Source organism: Gordionus sp. m RMFG-2023, chromosome 2 (assembly GCF_954871325.1).
Source record: "Gordionus sp. m RMFG-2023 chromosome 2, tfGorSpeb1-WG-v2, whole genome shotgun sequence".
Classification (NCBI taxonomy): Eukaryota; Metazoa; Nematomorpha; class Gordioida; order Chordodea; family Parachordodidae; genus Gordionus; species Gordionus sp. m RMFG-2023.
This window is the reverse complement of record NC_088776.1, coordinates 44,907,814-44,924,482: the sequence shown is the minus strand read 5'-3', so window position 1 is coordinate 44,924,482 and position 16,669 is coordinate 44,907,814. Positions and strand designations below refer to the sequence as shown.

General features: G+C 26.9%; 2 long non-coding RNA genes across 2 annotated transcripts; one reads left to right on the top strand and one right to left on the bottom strand.

Moving 5' to 3' along the window:
• Nucleotides 1-2,490: 2,490 nt before the first annotated feature.
• On the bottom strand, nt 2,491-3,220 carry LOC135925208 (uncharacterized). Its single transcript, XR_010571581.1, has 5 exons — nt 3,107-3,220; nt 2,767-3,048; nt 2,637-2,722; nt 2,561-2,590; nt 2,491-2,520 (listed from the first exon to the last, which is right to left on the bottom strand). It is a non-coding gene; the product is annotated as an uncharacterized LOC135925208 (long non-coding RNA).
• An 8,883-nt stretch (nt 3,221-12,103) lies between these two features.
• On the top strand, nt 12,104-16,634 carry LOC135924622 (uncharacterized). Its single transcript, XR_010571344.1, has 5 exons — nt 12,104-12,203; nt 15,171-15,449; nt 15,626-15,752; nt 16,193-16,375; nt 16,418-16,634. It is a non-coding gene; the product is annotated as an uncharacterized LOC135924622 (long non-coding RNA).
• The last annotated feature ends 35 nt before the right edge of the window (nt 16,635-16,669 follow it).

Genomic DNA, 16,669 nt, shown 5'->3' with positions numbered 1-16,669 from the left:
CCCGGCTCTTAAAAATTTTACTAAACTTTTGGCCTAGTGTTAGAACGTGAAATCACAACCCATTTTAGAACCACTACCATAGATATAGATATTTTGCTACTAGAATCACTATTGTGATTTTTATATAATTTTTTTTACATATTTTTACAATGTTTTTTTCTATTTCATGTTATATTTTAATGATAATTTATTAAAATATATATAATTAAATTTGAATTAGAATTCTTTCATCTATTTTTTAAATTTTTTCTAACAAAATTTCTTTAAATATCCTTTTATTTTATATAAAAATGTAAGATTAAATGAACTAACCCATAATATTTGTAGATGATTTTATCATTTAAAAAATTTGTATTCATCGCTTCAAATATTTTGCAGGTGCAATGTACTATTTTTACTCCGTATAAAAATTCCTCATTTATTTAGTGATATTGATCTACGATTGACGTGCATAAATTTAATACTATATTTTTTTGTGATATTGACATTTTTGACTGACTTGTAAAAATTAAATATAATAAATTTAGTGATATTGACATTTTTGACTGACTTATAAAAATTAAATATAATAAATTTAATGATATTGACATTTTTGACTGACTTGTAAAAATTAAATTTAATAAATTTAATGATATTGACATTTTTGACTGATGTTTTAGTCCTTATAAAAATTACTCGCTTATTTAATGATATTGATATTTTTGACTGACATGTTTTACTCCTTATAAAAATTACTCACTTATTTAATGATATTGACATTTTAGACTGACATATTTTACTCCTTACATTTTTGGGGCTTCGCCCCCAAACCCCTTTTGCCTGGCTTCGGCCGGGTCTCATTTTTTAGCTATTCTATTAAATTATTCATAATTTAATAATAACTATATTTCTATTTTTAACTATTATTTACTAATTCGTGCTTATGGATATTACAAGCCTATTTTTTATTATTTCAAGTTAGGTATATTATATTTAATAAAGTTTTTTTAAATGTTGAAATAAAGTGTAATGTCATTTTTTTTGTAAAATTTGCTTTAAAAACTAGCCTCAGCTTAAATTCTCACACAATATAAGTAGAATATAATTTTTTATTGAAAATACTTATAGTAGTGTGTATAGAATAATGATTGAAAAATAATTAAATTAACAAGTTTTTTTTAACTTCTTATCAAATACAATATTATACAAAATATTTTCTATAATTATAATGATTTTTAATTTTCGTGGGAATGTTGCCAATTCATCAAGAATTTCGTTTGTCATTGGAACCAAATCTCTGTGGATATTTAACAGAGTTAACCCATTTAGCCGAGATTCAATACTTCGTAAATATGTTTTCAACCATCTCAAGTTGGAAAAAGTCCTTTCATTCGTACATGTTGTAATAGGCAAACATGCAAGAATATAAAACAACTTCTAAATATTAGGAAATTGAGCAAAGGTTTCTTTATGCCGATTGAGCGCATCAATAGCATGCTCATGTAAAATAGCTAAACGCAGTAAATATTTATACAACAATTAGAATTCAGTGATTAAATTTATTTCAGTATCAATCTCATAGGAATAAAATTTTGCTAAATATTAAATTTTACCAATAGTGGCATTAGAAAACGAAGAAGGATCTTTAGGTAATAAAACTTGAAGATTGTTAAAGACTTGTTTTTTATCTAAAAATCGTACTTTTATTTGCGATAAAAAAGTATCTAAGAATGGGATGAAAATGGATATTTTATAACATTCTTCAGTTGAGTTAATATTTATTTTCATCTCTGTATATTTTCCGCCAAATCAATAACCTGAACCAAATCTAAATTTGGTTCTTGTAAATTTCTACAAATTAGTGAGCTAAAAATAATTTATTGATGCAACTAGCAGCAATGATAAACTCTGATTGATCAATTGAATTCAATAATGATATCGCTTCTGACGACACATTACTTTTTTCATGCTTAGCCTTATTTAACTTTTGTATTTCTATTTCTTCTGTTCTACGAAATGGAAGTAAAAATAAAAAATATTTAAAAAATTATAGATATATATTAATAATTAAAATATTATTTAAAATAATTATTGATTCTAACTCACTACTCATTTTGAATTTAATAAAAGAAATATATATAATAATAAAATAAATTATCGTTTGATTTCAATCTCTCCATTTTATTTTTATTTTTGAATAATATGTTGAAAATTGATAATCAAATATTTGTAAAATTTTGATTGGGGGGGGGGGGGGGTAAAATTTTTATTAGCTTAAAATTATATTTATGAAAATAGTCAAATTTGCGATGGGGGGGGGGGGGATTTCCTCCTTCCCGCCCCATTGGTTACGCACCTGTGAATATATATATGATGTGAATAAGATTCGCGATGTATATGATTTTCTTCCGAATTAAGCTTTCATTGCTGATTCTTGAAAATTTTCTTCATCATATAAAAAAGGAGTATTATTTAATAATTAAATCAACTGTATACCTTCTATGGTAGAAGAATGAAACTTTTCACTTGGTAACCTTAGAACTGTTTAAAAGTTATTTAATAAATTTTTAAAAGTTTTAACCTTTTTTCTGTCCAGCTTTAATTGTGTCATCTTGATAAATATACAAATATAAAATTAATTTATTTTTAAACTATACCTTTTCTTGTAACATAATGTTTATGTTACAAATATTTGCTCAGGTTTTTATCTGTTTCCCACAGGCACTCATTAGCTCTACGTTGCCTAAATATTATGAATATTTTGTTGTTAAAAATAATAATTTATACTTTTGCCAATCCCAAATATTGTAAAAAGGCCCAGCCAAGGCCGTGTCATTTTTCCCCCCTATCAGCTCGACGGCTGTTTCAGATAAGCACCTTATCATTTATCTTATAGGGAGTATTTTCCCCAGAATTGCGGATTCTATAATCACTCTGCTGCTTGAGTTGGGCAAGATTAATATTTCCTATGGCAACATTATGTATGTCTTGCATCTTGCAAACCTTTGAAAATGGTTTTCCCTATCTTTCTCCTCAATTGTCGGGATCTATATCATAATCATCATCATCCTTAAATATAATTAAGTATATAATATATAGTATATGATTTATAATTGGTTTATTATACCTCATAAGCTTGTATTGCTTTTCTACCATACATCAGCTCAAAAGGCGTGTCGATGATTCATGATTAGATGTGTTATAGGCAAATAATATGCCAGGCAAGGCATCTGTCTAAACCAATTGATCATCTTTAATACACTTTAGAAGTGCATTTTGGATTGTTCTATTAACCATTTCAATCATGCCATTTGCTTGAGGGTGATAAACACTTGTCACCCTCTGCATGGTCCCCACGAGTTTGTGATAATTAGTGCTAACTACATTCACAAACTCCCGTCCTTGATCATTAATTTGAATCTTAAAACTACAATTAATATTTTATTATCAAATAAATCATACTTTTGCCCTGCCATATGTGCTTAGTAATGAATAAAGGAATTTCGATACTGATTTAGCTGTTTTATTCTTTAAAGACATGGCTACAACATATTTGCTGAAGTAATCAACAGCTACTGCAATATATTTAAGGGGGATATTTTTTATTAGCTTAAAATGATATTCACAAAAAAGTGATAAATTTCTGAAGGGGAGGTGGATTTTCCCCTTGCCCCTCCCCCTGGCTACGCCTATGTAACTGCATTACATGTTTTCCTCCACACTACCAACATTCTAGCTTTCTAACACCTCTGATCCCCATCGTCTATCTGCTGCCGTCTTTTTTTGGGGGCTCCTGTAACATCTCTCCATATCTATGCTGTGCTTCTTCGCGGGCTGCATTCAACCATTTTCTGACTCCACAGAACCAACTATTTCCCTAATTTCTATCTTGATGATTCAATTTCCTTAAATAGGAGGCCATCTATAACAGAATTAAACTATAGATATATATTTCTCCTTACCTCTATAATCTTACCAAACATATTTGTTAACCCTGAATCAGGATGTTTCTCTTATTGTAACTCTACTGGATTCTCACCATCTATGAATCTCATAATTATATCAATATTTTTGAAAATCCATTATGTATATCATCAACACCTAAAATTATGATTCTCATAATTATAACTTGTTACAAAAAAACAAATCAATTATTTTTATCATCAATTTTAAAACCCACACAGTTATGATTCTCATAATTTTATCCGACTTGTTAAAAGACAAATCAATTATGTCTATCATCAACACTCAAAATTAAGATTCTCATAATTATTACTTGTTACATAAAAACAAATCAATTATGTTTATCATCAATTTTAAAACCCTTTGTTATTCCTAACCTAAACACCTAGGTCCTAATTGATTAATATGTCTTGAATATATCCCTGCTGTCCTTCAATTTCTACCTTTACCTTTTTTCTTCCTATATTCTTTCTTACTATACTCTTCCCTCATTTAATTGGACCATCAAAAGTTAGTATCCACACTAAACCTCCAAAGTTTCTCACAATATTAATAACTTTTTGCTTTACCTTTTCTTTCAAAAAAAATTCAATTCAGTTCTTGTTTTTCTACCCAAATGTCTCCCCCCCCCCTCATAAGCGGGAGACTCCCGCAATTTTTTAGTTTACACGCAGACATCTCTCTTTCGCATAACTACCGCAATTGGATCTCCCGCAAGAATCTACCGCAATTTTTTAATTTCTCCCGCAATTTTTTTTAACATTTTTAATGTATAAATAATAATTTTGAGAGACAATAATTGATGATTTTTATATTTTTAAAATAATTTAAAATATTTATTCGAAAAACATGTTTTGTAAATTTCTTTCTATCCTGTTTTATTTTTATCCAATAATAAATCAACATTATTTCATTCATATAAGTCAGTACAGGGGAGTATATCAACATCGATTGCAATACAAATATTCTCAAATAATAAATAATACAGATGTAACTACATTTGCGGAAATCGTATACATCTATCATGTAGTTCAACATTCACAGAGCTATATCATCACAATGTGGGTCGAATCTTTTTCTCATGATATTTAACGACTCCAATATACGTGCAACCCTTACTTGTGGCAGAAAAAAATGAGCAAGGCTATCACAAGTGTTTTAGTGCCTAAATCCTAGAGGTCAATTCTTGACGATTTGAAAGATGGGCATCCATATGCAATTCTAACAGAATCAACTAATAAGGGAAATATTAAAACATTTCCCTCGATCCTTTGCTATTTCAACAAGAATAAGAACATTTAATAAAACTGTTAAAATTTTTCCCTCGGATAGTGAAAAATTCAACGATGTAGCTTGCCACATAATGGTAAATAGAGCTGATTCAGGGTTATCAATGATTTGCATGTCAGCTTTCTGCGCTGATAATGACTCTGCAAATTTTAGCAAAACCAAAATTACTGAATTGAGGCAGCACAATAATAAATTAATACCAATTGGCTGTATATGCCATATACTCAGGGTTGGGCAGTATCGCGGATATTTGTATCTAAGATACAAGATACTTTTGTATCTTGTATCTTTTTTAAAATTTTGGAAAGTATCTTGTATCCAGTATCTAAGATACATATTATTTAAAAGTATTTGTATCTTAACCAACTTTGTATTCAAAAAGATACAGATACTTTAAAAAAAAATTATATTGGTTAATTTAAATAGTATTAAAATTTAAAATGATATTGTTTTAAGATTTAAATGAAAAATTTAATCAAAATTTAGATATTTTAAGATAATTTTTGAAATATGACGTTGGTCGTCATATAGCAATTTGCTAACAATTAGAACTACCATATTTGAATTGTTTATATCTGTCTATTTTAAAATTATGGAAGAAGAAAATAGAATAATATGTTTATCTTCGTCTTCAGGTGATTCTTCAACCGAAAATTATAACAATAAATTTAAACTAAGCATACTTAATGGCAAATTTTTTGAAGTTCTTCAAGATGATCATAATAAAGAAATTCATCGTGACTTTGGTATTGACGAAAAAGTTATAGCAACTGTTACAGATAACGGCCCTAACTTTAAGAAAGCTTTCAAGGAGTTTGGATATTCTATGGAAGCTGTAGAGAATGACAAATCATTGAAAGTATTATTTAATACTTCTTTAAAATTTATTATGATATTGTAAATTTAGTGAAAAATTTTATTCAAATAAAATTATTTATTTGTTTATTTAAGGGCCTAAAGAAGCCTCAATAACATTGCCTCCACACATTCGTTGTTTGTGCCATACGATAAGTCTAATTACCACAACAGATGTCGAGAGAGCTATTAAGGATTCTCCTAACATTTTTAAAATTCATCATCCTGCAATAGCTAAATGTACTAAGCTATGGAATGTAAATAATAGGCCTAAAACTGCAGAACTTATCAAAGCAGTTTTAGGAAAACAATTAGTTACACCTTGTTGCACTAGGTGGAATAGTTTGTATGATAGTCTTCATAGTTTATTAAAATTTAAAGGCGAACTTCCTAAATTATGTTAAAAATTAGAATTTCCTAAATTAAAAGATATTGAAATTCAATATTTAGAAGAATGCAATATAATGGCCCCATTGGCTATAGCGATTGACAAAATACAGAGTGAAATCAACTGCTATTATGAAGAATCAGCTCCAATTTTAAATGTCGTTAAACAAAAATTACAAATTTAATTCAAACCAATCTACAATTTTGCAAACCATTAGCTATTGCCATAGAAAATTATTTATATAAAAGATTTAAAAATATAAAATATATATGATTTTGATAACAATTTTAAAAGTGCATTTTTGGCAACTATTTCTCATCCCGATTTTAAAAATCGTTGGATTGATGGTGAAAAAGAAAAAAAATACCTTCAGGATTTGTTATTACATGAAGTTTTAATTGTTTTTAAAAATAATATTGAAATTAATACTTCAACAAAATCTTCAATCGATGAAGATGATGATTACCTTTGCCTTAAAAGTACCACATCCAATTCTAAAAATTCAATAAGTGATATTGAAATAGAGGTCCTAAATTATATGAAAGATGACAGGCGGAGTATAAATATGTTAAATAGTTATAAATATATAAAAGAAATATTTATTAAATATAACACAATATTACCCTCCTCAGCACCCGTTGAAAGATTATTTAGCTTTGCTAATATGGTTAATAGACCAAATCGTCAAAGATTGAACGATAAATCATTTGAAAAATTAATAATATTAAAAAATAATTCTGATATATGATGCTGATTTATTATTATTTACTAATTATATAATTATTAAATGGAATATCGCATTATCTTTTATAATAAATTTGTTATTTTCTACAATTTATTTTAAATATTTTTTTATAAATTTATATTATAGATAAGAAAATAAAGCTTTATACATTTTGATTTTGACTATTTAAAGTTTTTTAATCTTGTATCTTAGATACCTTTTTTAAAAAAAATAAAGTATCTTGTATCTTATATCTTATTGAAATTTTTCTAAAGTATCTAGTATCTTAAATACAAAATTTTATTATCTGTATCTGTATCCGAATACAATTTTCTGAAAATTTGCCCAACCCTGCATATACTACATAATTCTGCAATAAATGTACTATCTGTGGATGTTGAAATGATGAAATGTTTTAACGAATTTAGTCATCAACTAAAAGATTTAATGAATTAAAAGAGTTAGTGAGGTCTGACTTGGAATGGTGTGAGTTGTTGCGATATATACCTATTAGGTGGTTGTCATTAATACCTGCCATCGATAGAATTTTAAAATTTTATAAACCCTTAAAAAAAAATACTTCTTAAATAAAGATTTTAAAAGCTGTCCTAAAATTTTGAAAAATTTTTTAAAGTATGAAATGGTAGAAGCATATTTGGGATTCGTTTCACATGTAGGAAATCTACTTCATGCAGTTAATATTCAGTTGCAATCATAATATTCTTTATAAAAAATATTCACAAAATCATGCTACAGCGCTGTTCATCTCTACAGTTAAAAATTGATAATATATTTTATGGCGCTATTGCTAAAAATGTTATATTATAATGTTCAAATAATACTCTAATTAATACATTTTTAAATGAAGCAGATATTTTTATTAAGACAATTTTAGAATATTTAAAATCAAAATTTGATTTTATTAACTCTATTTACAAATGTATAAATATTATGACCTTGGAACAGAAACCATCAATTAATGGTTTTTATAATTAATAAATATATTTAAAATACCGAAAGACATTGATTTGTTGTTTGAGGAGATTGTAATTCTCTCTATTTTTTATGATTCGCCAAAATACTTAAAGTTAGATAGTCTAAAAGCAGAGGAGAAATGGGTAGAATTTTTTCGTAATAACGATAAATCCACATGCTTGGAAAAAATATGCGAGTATGTCTTCTCCTTACCTCATTCTAATGCCTCATCCGAGCGCATTTTTAGCCTGATGAGGACTGCCTGGAAAAAGGAGAGAAATCGGATTGCTTTAACAACATTAGAGGCCGAGCTAATGATTAAACAAATATATAATATGTCATGCCAGGAATTTTATAAATATCTCAATAACGACGGTAAACATTTAGTTCTATTATTTAAATCTCAAATAAAATATAATTAAGTTTTAGCAATGGCGCCATAAAATTTATTGTCAATTTTTAACTGTATAGAAGAACACATCTGCAGCATAATTTTGTGAATCTTTGTTAAGATTCTTCTGATTGCAACTACACATTAACAGCATGTAGTAGATTTCCTTCATGTAAAATCATTCCTAAATATACCTCTGCCATTCATTACTGAAAATAACTTTAAAAATGTTAGGGCAGCTTTTATAATCTTTATTTAAGAAATATTTAAAGGTTTATATAATTTTAAAATTCTATAGATAAGGGGTATTAGGAACATATCGCAACCAACATTGTGCTAACTCAATTCTGTAAATGCACTCTGGTTTTTTCCAAATTCACTCAGGCAGATCAGAAAGTTGACATGTAATTTATTGAAAATCCCGAATCTGCTATATTTACCATTATATGGTTAGCTATGTCTTTGGATTTTTCGATATTTGAGGGGAAAAAATTTAATAGTTTTATTGAAATGACCATAATTTTGATGAAATAGCGGAGGATCAAGGGAAATATTTTAATATTTCCCTTATTAGATGCATCTGTTAGAATTGCATATGTATGCCCATTTTTCAAATCGTCAAGAATTGACCTCCTGGATTTAGGTCCTAAAACATTGATGATAGCCTTGCTCATTTTTATCCTACAAGTATAGTTTTCATTTATATTAGAGTCGTTAAATATTATGGGAAAAAGATTCTACCAACATTGTGATGATAAGTAGCTCTGTGAATGTTGTACTACAAGATAAGTGATTAAAATTGCCGCTACTGTAGTTTCATCTGTATTATTTCTTTATTTGGAGTACCTTATTATGTATTTAAACGTGATACGTGATAATTAAGCGCCTATCCCTATAATGTTAGTCACACACACTGTATATTTCCAATTGCGGTCGTTTTGCGGGACATTCGCATAAAATATATTTTTAATTGTAAAATTAAAATCGTTTTTTTTTATAAAATTTTATCTTGTTTACATATTTAAAAAAGATCGTTGGTTTTTTTTATAAATTAATATATTTTAATAAATCAAGATGTTATTTTATTTTGAAAAATAGTTACCGACTTTGTATTTATATAAACTAAATAAAAAATAATAGGCGCTCGCAAAAAATTTTTTTTTAGCAATTATATTTATACCGCAAATTTTATATTTCTCCCGCATACCAAATTTCTCCCGCAATTTGAAAATTTTGACTTGGCAACCCTGATCTCTGCTGGCGAATTTCTTTTGCTAGTCTTAGTGATGCTAATAACAATAATCACCATTTTTCTTCTCCATACTTTTCTCTTTTTAACCAACTTTTAACAATGACTACCATTCGCAGCTTGTCCATTACTTCTTGGATAATGTGGTGGCGATAATAAATGTTCAATCTTCCTATTACAAAACTTGTCAAATGGTTTGCCTTTGAACGCTAGACCACCATCTCATAGTAAAGTTTTCATTAATCCATATTTACTTACAAAATCTTTTACCTTATCCAAAGCTACATTTGTTGATAGGCCTGACACCTGTTGGCAATCTAGTCATTTTGAACCTGCATCTACCATAATAAAATATTTTATCTTTTCATATTCTAAAAAATCTGCGTGTATTCTTTCACATAGAACATTTGTCTCTGGCCATTTATCTTCCCTGTTTTTTGCTGGAACATTAGCACACATATTTCATGTTTCACAACTCTTAGCTAAATCTTTTATTTTACTATTCATCCTGGGCCACCAAATGTACTCTCGTGCTTTATTCTTCATTCTTTCTATATCTTTATATCCTGTATGTACCGCTGCTAAAATATCTTTTCTTAACTTATTCGGTATCACTAAGCAATATCCTCTCAATAAACAATTGCATTCTATATTTAATTCACTCTTTATGTTTTTAAAGGCTTTGTCTTCACTTTTTAATTATGTATCTCCTTTCAAACAAGCTCTAATTTATATTAATTCTTTATCTTGCTTGGTTTTAATCAGTGACGAAGCGTCCATCCCTTGAAATTTTTTTTACAAAATTTTTAAATAAACTTAATATAATCTTTGTACTATGCTAAATAAACTAAACTGAGTTGGTTAAAAAATTAATATAATTTTTATAAATATAATTTTTATAACGTTCAACAGCAAGTGCAGAACGGAGTTTTTTATCTTTAAAAAGAATCAAATCTTATTGCAAACCTAAATAAATAAATGATTTTTAATTCATCATGCAATACTTACCAATCTGCAGAACTCCCACAAAAGTCTTCCTAACCTTTTTCAGATGGTGATAGAAAAAAAAATATAAAATTTTTATCATGAAGTTGTTAAATTATTTTATGATGCCTTATTAGCTAAATAACTATGATTAAAAGATTAACTATGGTTGATATAGTCCCAAAAAATGCTATGGTTGCTTTGCATTATTGCAAACACATTTTCGATTATATTTCCACTGTATTAAAATGGTTATATCAACTCTTCCCATTAGTAAACTAATGAGAGAACATTCTCTTTTTTAAGAAGAATAACAGAGCCCTGCAGAGGTACTATTTGCAGGGCACGGCCCGGATTTTTTTAAAAATTTTTTCGGCCGGTTTTTTAAAAAAAAAATCAGGCCCAGCCCGACTTTTTTGAAAATAAAATTTTCAGGCCTGGCCCGAATTTTTTTAAAATAAATTATATTTATTTTTGATTTTTATAGCTAATAATGGCGATTTCAAATATTTGGTTTTAAAATATATAGCTCGGCCCGGATATTTTTTCTAAAAAATTTTCAGGCCCAGCCCGGGTTTTATTACGGGCCCGGCCCGGGTATATTTAAAAAAAATTACGGGCCCGGCCCGGTGTAACGTTTTAAAAATACTCCATTTTTTTATATACTCCTTTAAGCTTATTTGTGGAGTATTTTCAGATCATATTATTCGATTATAATGTATTTACATATCAGAGTATATTTAGATCAATGTAATTTTTATAATGATATTTTTTTGAAAAAGTGCTCATGTCGATCAAGAAACATTATACTGGAGCTGATGATGCTGAGGCGATTTTTTTGAATTTCCAGTCAAATTTTTTAGGTCGCAAAGGATATTTGCCCCGTTGGCGCCTTTTTTAAACTCCATTTTAAAAAATAAATACAGGTTCATATTCATATATTTTACATTATAAATTTTATTTTATTATAGAAAATAAAAGAAGCTATAAATTTATCATTGATTCAAGAAGCTAAAGATTTATTATTGATTCAAGAAGCTAAAGATTTAAAAATACAGGTTCATATTAATATATTTTACATTATAAATTTTATTTTATTTTAGAAAATAAAAGAAGCTAAAGATTTATCATTGATTCAAGAAGCTAATCATTGATTCAAGAAGCTAAAGATTTAAAAACAGGTTCATATTAATATATTTTACATTATAAATTTTATTTTATTTTAGAAAATAAAAATTTAAAAACAGGTTCATATTAATATATTTTACATTATAAATTTTATTTTATTTTAGAAAATAAAAAAAAGCTAAAGATTTATCATTGATTCAAGAAGCTAAAGATTTATTATTGATTCAAGAAGCTAAAGATTTATCATTGATTCAAGAAGCTAAAGATTTAAAAACAGGTTCATATTAATATATTTTACACTATAGTTTTATATATTTATTTTAATTATGTCATTATATCTTAATGCTAAATTTAATTCTATACATGAATTAAACGATGCCATATCTATATATGAAAAAGAAATTTTTTTAAACATAGTTATTAATAAATCAGACTTATTAAAGGAACCTTATAGCAAAGCATTTATAGCTCAATATAAATATAATCAAGTTTATTATATATGTAAATATGGACTGAAAAAAAAATCCAAGTCTAGAGGTATAAGATCCTCATCTAGTCTTCGCAAGGAATGTATTTTTATGTTCACAGTCTTTCTTCAGTGTGATAAACTAAATGTGTATTCTTTAGATATTGTCACATTTGTAAAAGATCATAAAAACCATGATCTAGGTTAGACATATTTATTTGATTTTTAACTAACATAATTTATATAATCAAGATAAAAAACTATATGAGATGCTCCCTAAACAAAGAAGGCTTTCTCCAATAAAAAAACAAATTGTGGAGCAAGCTATCACTTTTAAAGCTAATAAGGTGAAAATACAAGAATATGTTCTTAATTCAGGTCAGATGATGACTCTGAGAGATATTCATAATATTTCAGCCAAATTAAACAAGCCATCTGATAATATATTACTTGATGTAATAAATCAATCAGGGAAGATAATGGAGCTGTGGTGGAAATCCTAGAAAATGATAGTGAATTGTTGGGCATTTACTTTCAAGATGCTAGCATGCTTCATTATCTTAAATATTATCCTGAGGTGATATTCATTGATGCTACCTACAAATTAAACAATCTAGGTATGCCACTGTTTATTCTACTTGTAATAGATAGTCATGGACAATCTCAAATTGTCGCTTTATGGCTTGTAAAGGCGGAATTTTTTATATAATCTTTTATATTTTATAGATATCAATAAAAATCACTTTATCATCATTGGAGGAGACCTTAACATGAAATTATGTAATGAAATCACTAATTCTCTTATTGGTTTTGCTACTTTAAATAATCAACTTTTTATAAACAAAGAAACAATAAATATCACACATACTTCAAACCCTCAAACAAATATACTCCTATAATCCTTAAAAAATATAATATCTCTAATATTAATTTACCAACCCCAGCAAATAATTTTCTACATAATTTGAATCAAATCAACAATAATGACTCATGGTTAAACATTTCAAACTCAATTATCAAACAGCAAATACCCATCTTAATATTAATTATCAATATCCTGATTGGTTAGAATTAAGTTTGTGACTAGTTTTTGTCTGCATCCCTTAAACTTAAACTCTCTACTGGACCTTAAACTTTAACATATAACTCAAAAATGTATTACATATCTGTTTGTTTAATTAGTCATTTTTGGTTGGGCTTAATACCTTTAAGCCTTGATTTATCTATTCCCTTGTTACTTTCACCCTCAATTCCCCTTTTACCAAGATGCTTATTAAGAATAATATATTATCTCCCTGATACCATTTTACTAATTTAGGGAATGACTAAAATACGCGTCCCCGAAAACTACGCGTACCCAGTCAAAACGACTTATTTCTATTATTATCAATAGGAAATCTTATTAAGCTTTATAAGATAAGTTAAAAAAAAGTGTTTTTTGAAAAAATCACTAAGTTATAAAATAGTTTAAAATATAATATTTACATATTCTGTATTCTTTTAATAAGCTAAATATGAATCCGTTTTGATTTTTTAAAAAAAACTGTATTTTGACCGGGGACGCGTAGTTTATTTTTTAAAAAAATAAATTTTTGTAAATTTTATATAGTTACCGTATTTTTTTTAAATTAAAAAAAACATTTTCTAACTTATCTTATAAAGCTTAATAAGATTTCCTATTAATAATAATAGAAATAAGTCGTTTTGACTGGGGACGCGTAGTTTTCGGGGACGCGTATTTTAGTCATTCCCCTAATTTATTCCCCTTATTTTATTTTTTAGTTGTTTTTTAATAATTAAACCAAGCTCTCCATTTTTTTATTAATTTTACATTAGTTTATATTCTTGTTACCTTTTTGACATTATACTTTTGCTACAACTTACAAGCAACCCATTATTTCATCATTAAAAGATACACAAGTGTTTTAAATAACTCTGCCAAACTACATTTATATTTTTTGAATTTTAAAGGCTCCAAATATTATTAAGATTTGTTCATTAAAACTTTTTATTAAAGAGTTAAAATATTATTAAGATCTTTTTATGAATTTTTTTTTATTCTATATATATTGTTTTATAATTAGGTATTTTAACATTACATTATGTTATAACCATATTAACCAAATTGAAATATTCACAAGAAGTTAAATAATATATACTTAATTTCTTTTTCTCTTTCAGGTTATTTTGCAATTGATATGAAAATATTAATCAAAATATCTATAGTAGATTTTAAGCTTAAAATCAGCCACCTCCCACCCTTAAAATAATTAAATTATCTTGTAATTCTCGGGTATAGGCTTTTGTTTTGTCCAACTTCTTTTGTTATTAGCTTATAGACGTTTAAATAACAGTTTTCAAACTGTTGTGCGTACAAGTACGTGCGGCTTGCCCACAAACGTGTGAAGGGCTCCTCATTTTCTTCCCCCAAATTAATTTTCCAGTTTGATGGTTTTTTTGAGGAAAACCTAGCGTAGCTCTATTGTATCCGCAATATATCACGTATCACATAATTTATTATTTATTTCTATATTTTTAAGAAAATTTATTATTTATTTCTATATTTAAGATAATTTTTAGTTGTATTTCCTGTATTTGCAAATGACATTAGATTTAGAAACAAGTATTTATTTCTTATTTTTAATTATATTATTTATTTCTTATTTTTAAATATATTATTTATTTCTTATTTTTAAATATATTATTTATTTATTATTTTTATATATAATAATTATTTCTTTAAATTTATTTTTTATTTTATATTTTTAAATATAAAAGATTTTGAAGAAATAAAAAACTTCATTTTACCCAAGAAGTATCCACTATATTTAGCTGGCAACCATGGAGAAAAAAAAATTTCCGTGTCAAAGCCGCTAGATATAAAATGCTCAATGGTAAATTATTTCACCATTCCCACACTGGTGAAGTAATTATCGACTCTATAAAAAGAAAGGAGCTTATAAAAACAGTCCACGGTGGTTGTGATACCAATATTGAAGCTACATCACTTGCTGCCCATTTTGGTATCACCAAGACTCACAAAAAATTGGCTGATAGGTAAAATATTTAGATTATGTTTAAAATAATATAAAAACAAATTTTATTTACACAAATACTTCCAATATTTAACAAATTCATGTTTTATTAGGGACTATTAATAAAGGTATTAATAAATGCCATAATATATGAATCATAATAATATTTCTAGTTATATGATTAATATTATTTTTTAGCTTCTGGTGGCCAAATATGAAAGATGATGTAGTCAAATTTATCAATTCTTGTGACATCTGTCAAAGGTGTAATACAAGATTTGATAAAACTACCAATGAGTTACAATAAATTCCTATTAGAGCAAAGGTAGTAAAATATATAAAAATCATTGATTTGTTAAATTTTTTATAGTTTTAATCATTTTAACTGTATATAATTTTTTTTAGATATTTTATTTATAGTCTTATTAATGGTATGATACTATTATATATATATGACACTTGTTTTATAATTTGTTATTTTCGCATATTGTATCATTTAAATTTTAAATTAGTTTATTATACCTGCCATCCTTATAGAATTTTTTTTTTCAGTATATCTACAACCATATAAAGTGGTAAGTAAATTTATTAAATTATCCTTTGAATCTTTTTACATTATAATTTATGACATTTTTTTTAGCTTATCCTATATTATTTTTCTCACTTAGCCTTAATCCCAATTTTTAACCATACTAAAGTTCATTAACAAGCTTAACTTTTTTCACAGTAGAATATATATAACATTAATCTTTTATTTTATAAAAGGTATGGTCACAAATAGGAGTTGATTTGTGTACTTTGCCAGAAAGTGAGGATGGCTATAAATATATTGCAGTAGCTGTTGATTACTTCAGTAAGTATGTTGTAGCCATGCCTTTAAAGTATAAAACAGCGAAATCAGTATCGAAATTCCTTTATTCGTTACTATGCACATATGGCAGAGCAAAAGTATGATTTATTTGATAATAAAATATTAATTTTAGTTTTAAGATTCAAATTAATGATCAAGGACGGGAGTTTCTGAATGAAGTTAGCACTAATTATCACAAACTCGTGGGGACCATGCAGAGGGTGACAAGTGCTTATCACCCCTCAAGCAAATGGCATGGTTGAAAGGGTAAATAGAACTATCCAAAATGCACTTCTAAAGTGTATTGAAGATGATCAATTAACTTGGACAAATGCCCTGCCTGGCATATTATTTGCCTATAACACATCTGATCATGAATCTTCGAAGTTCAC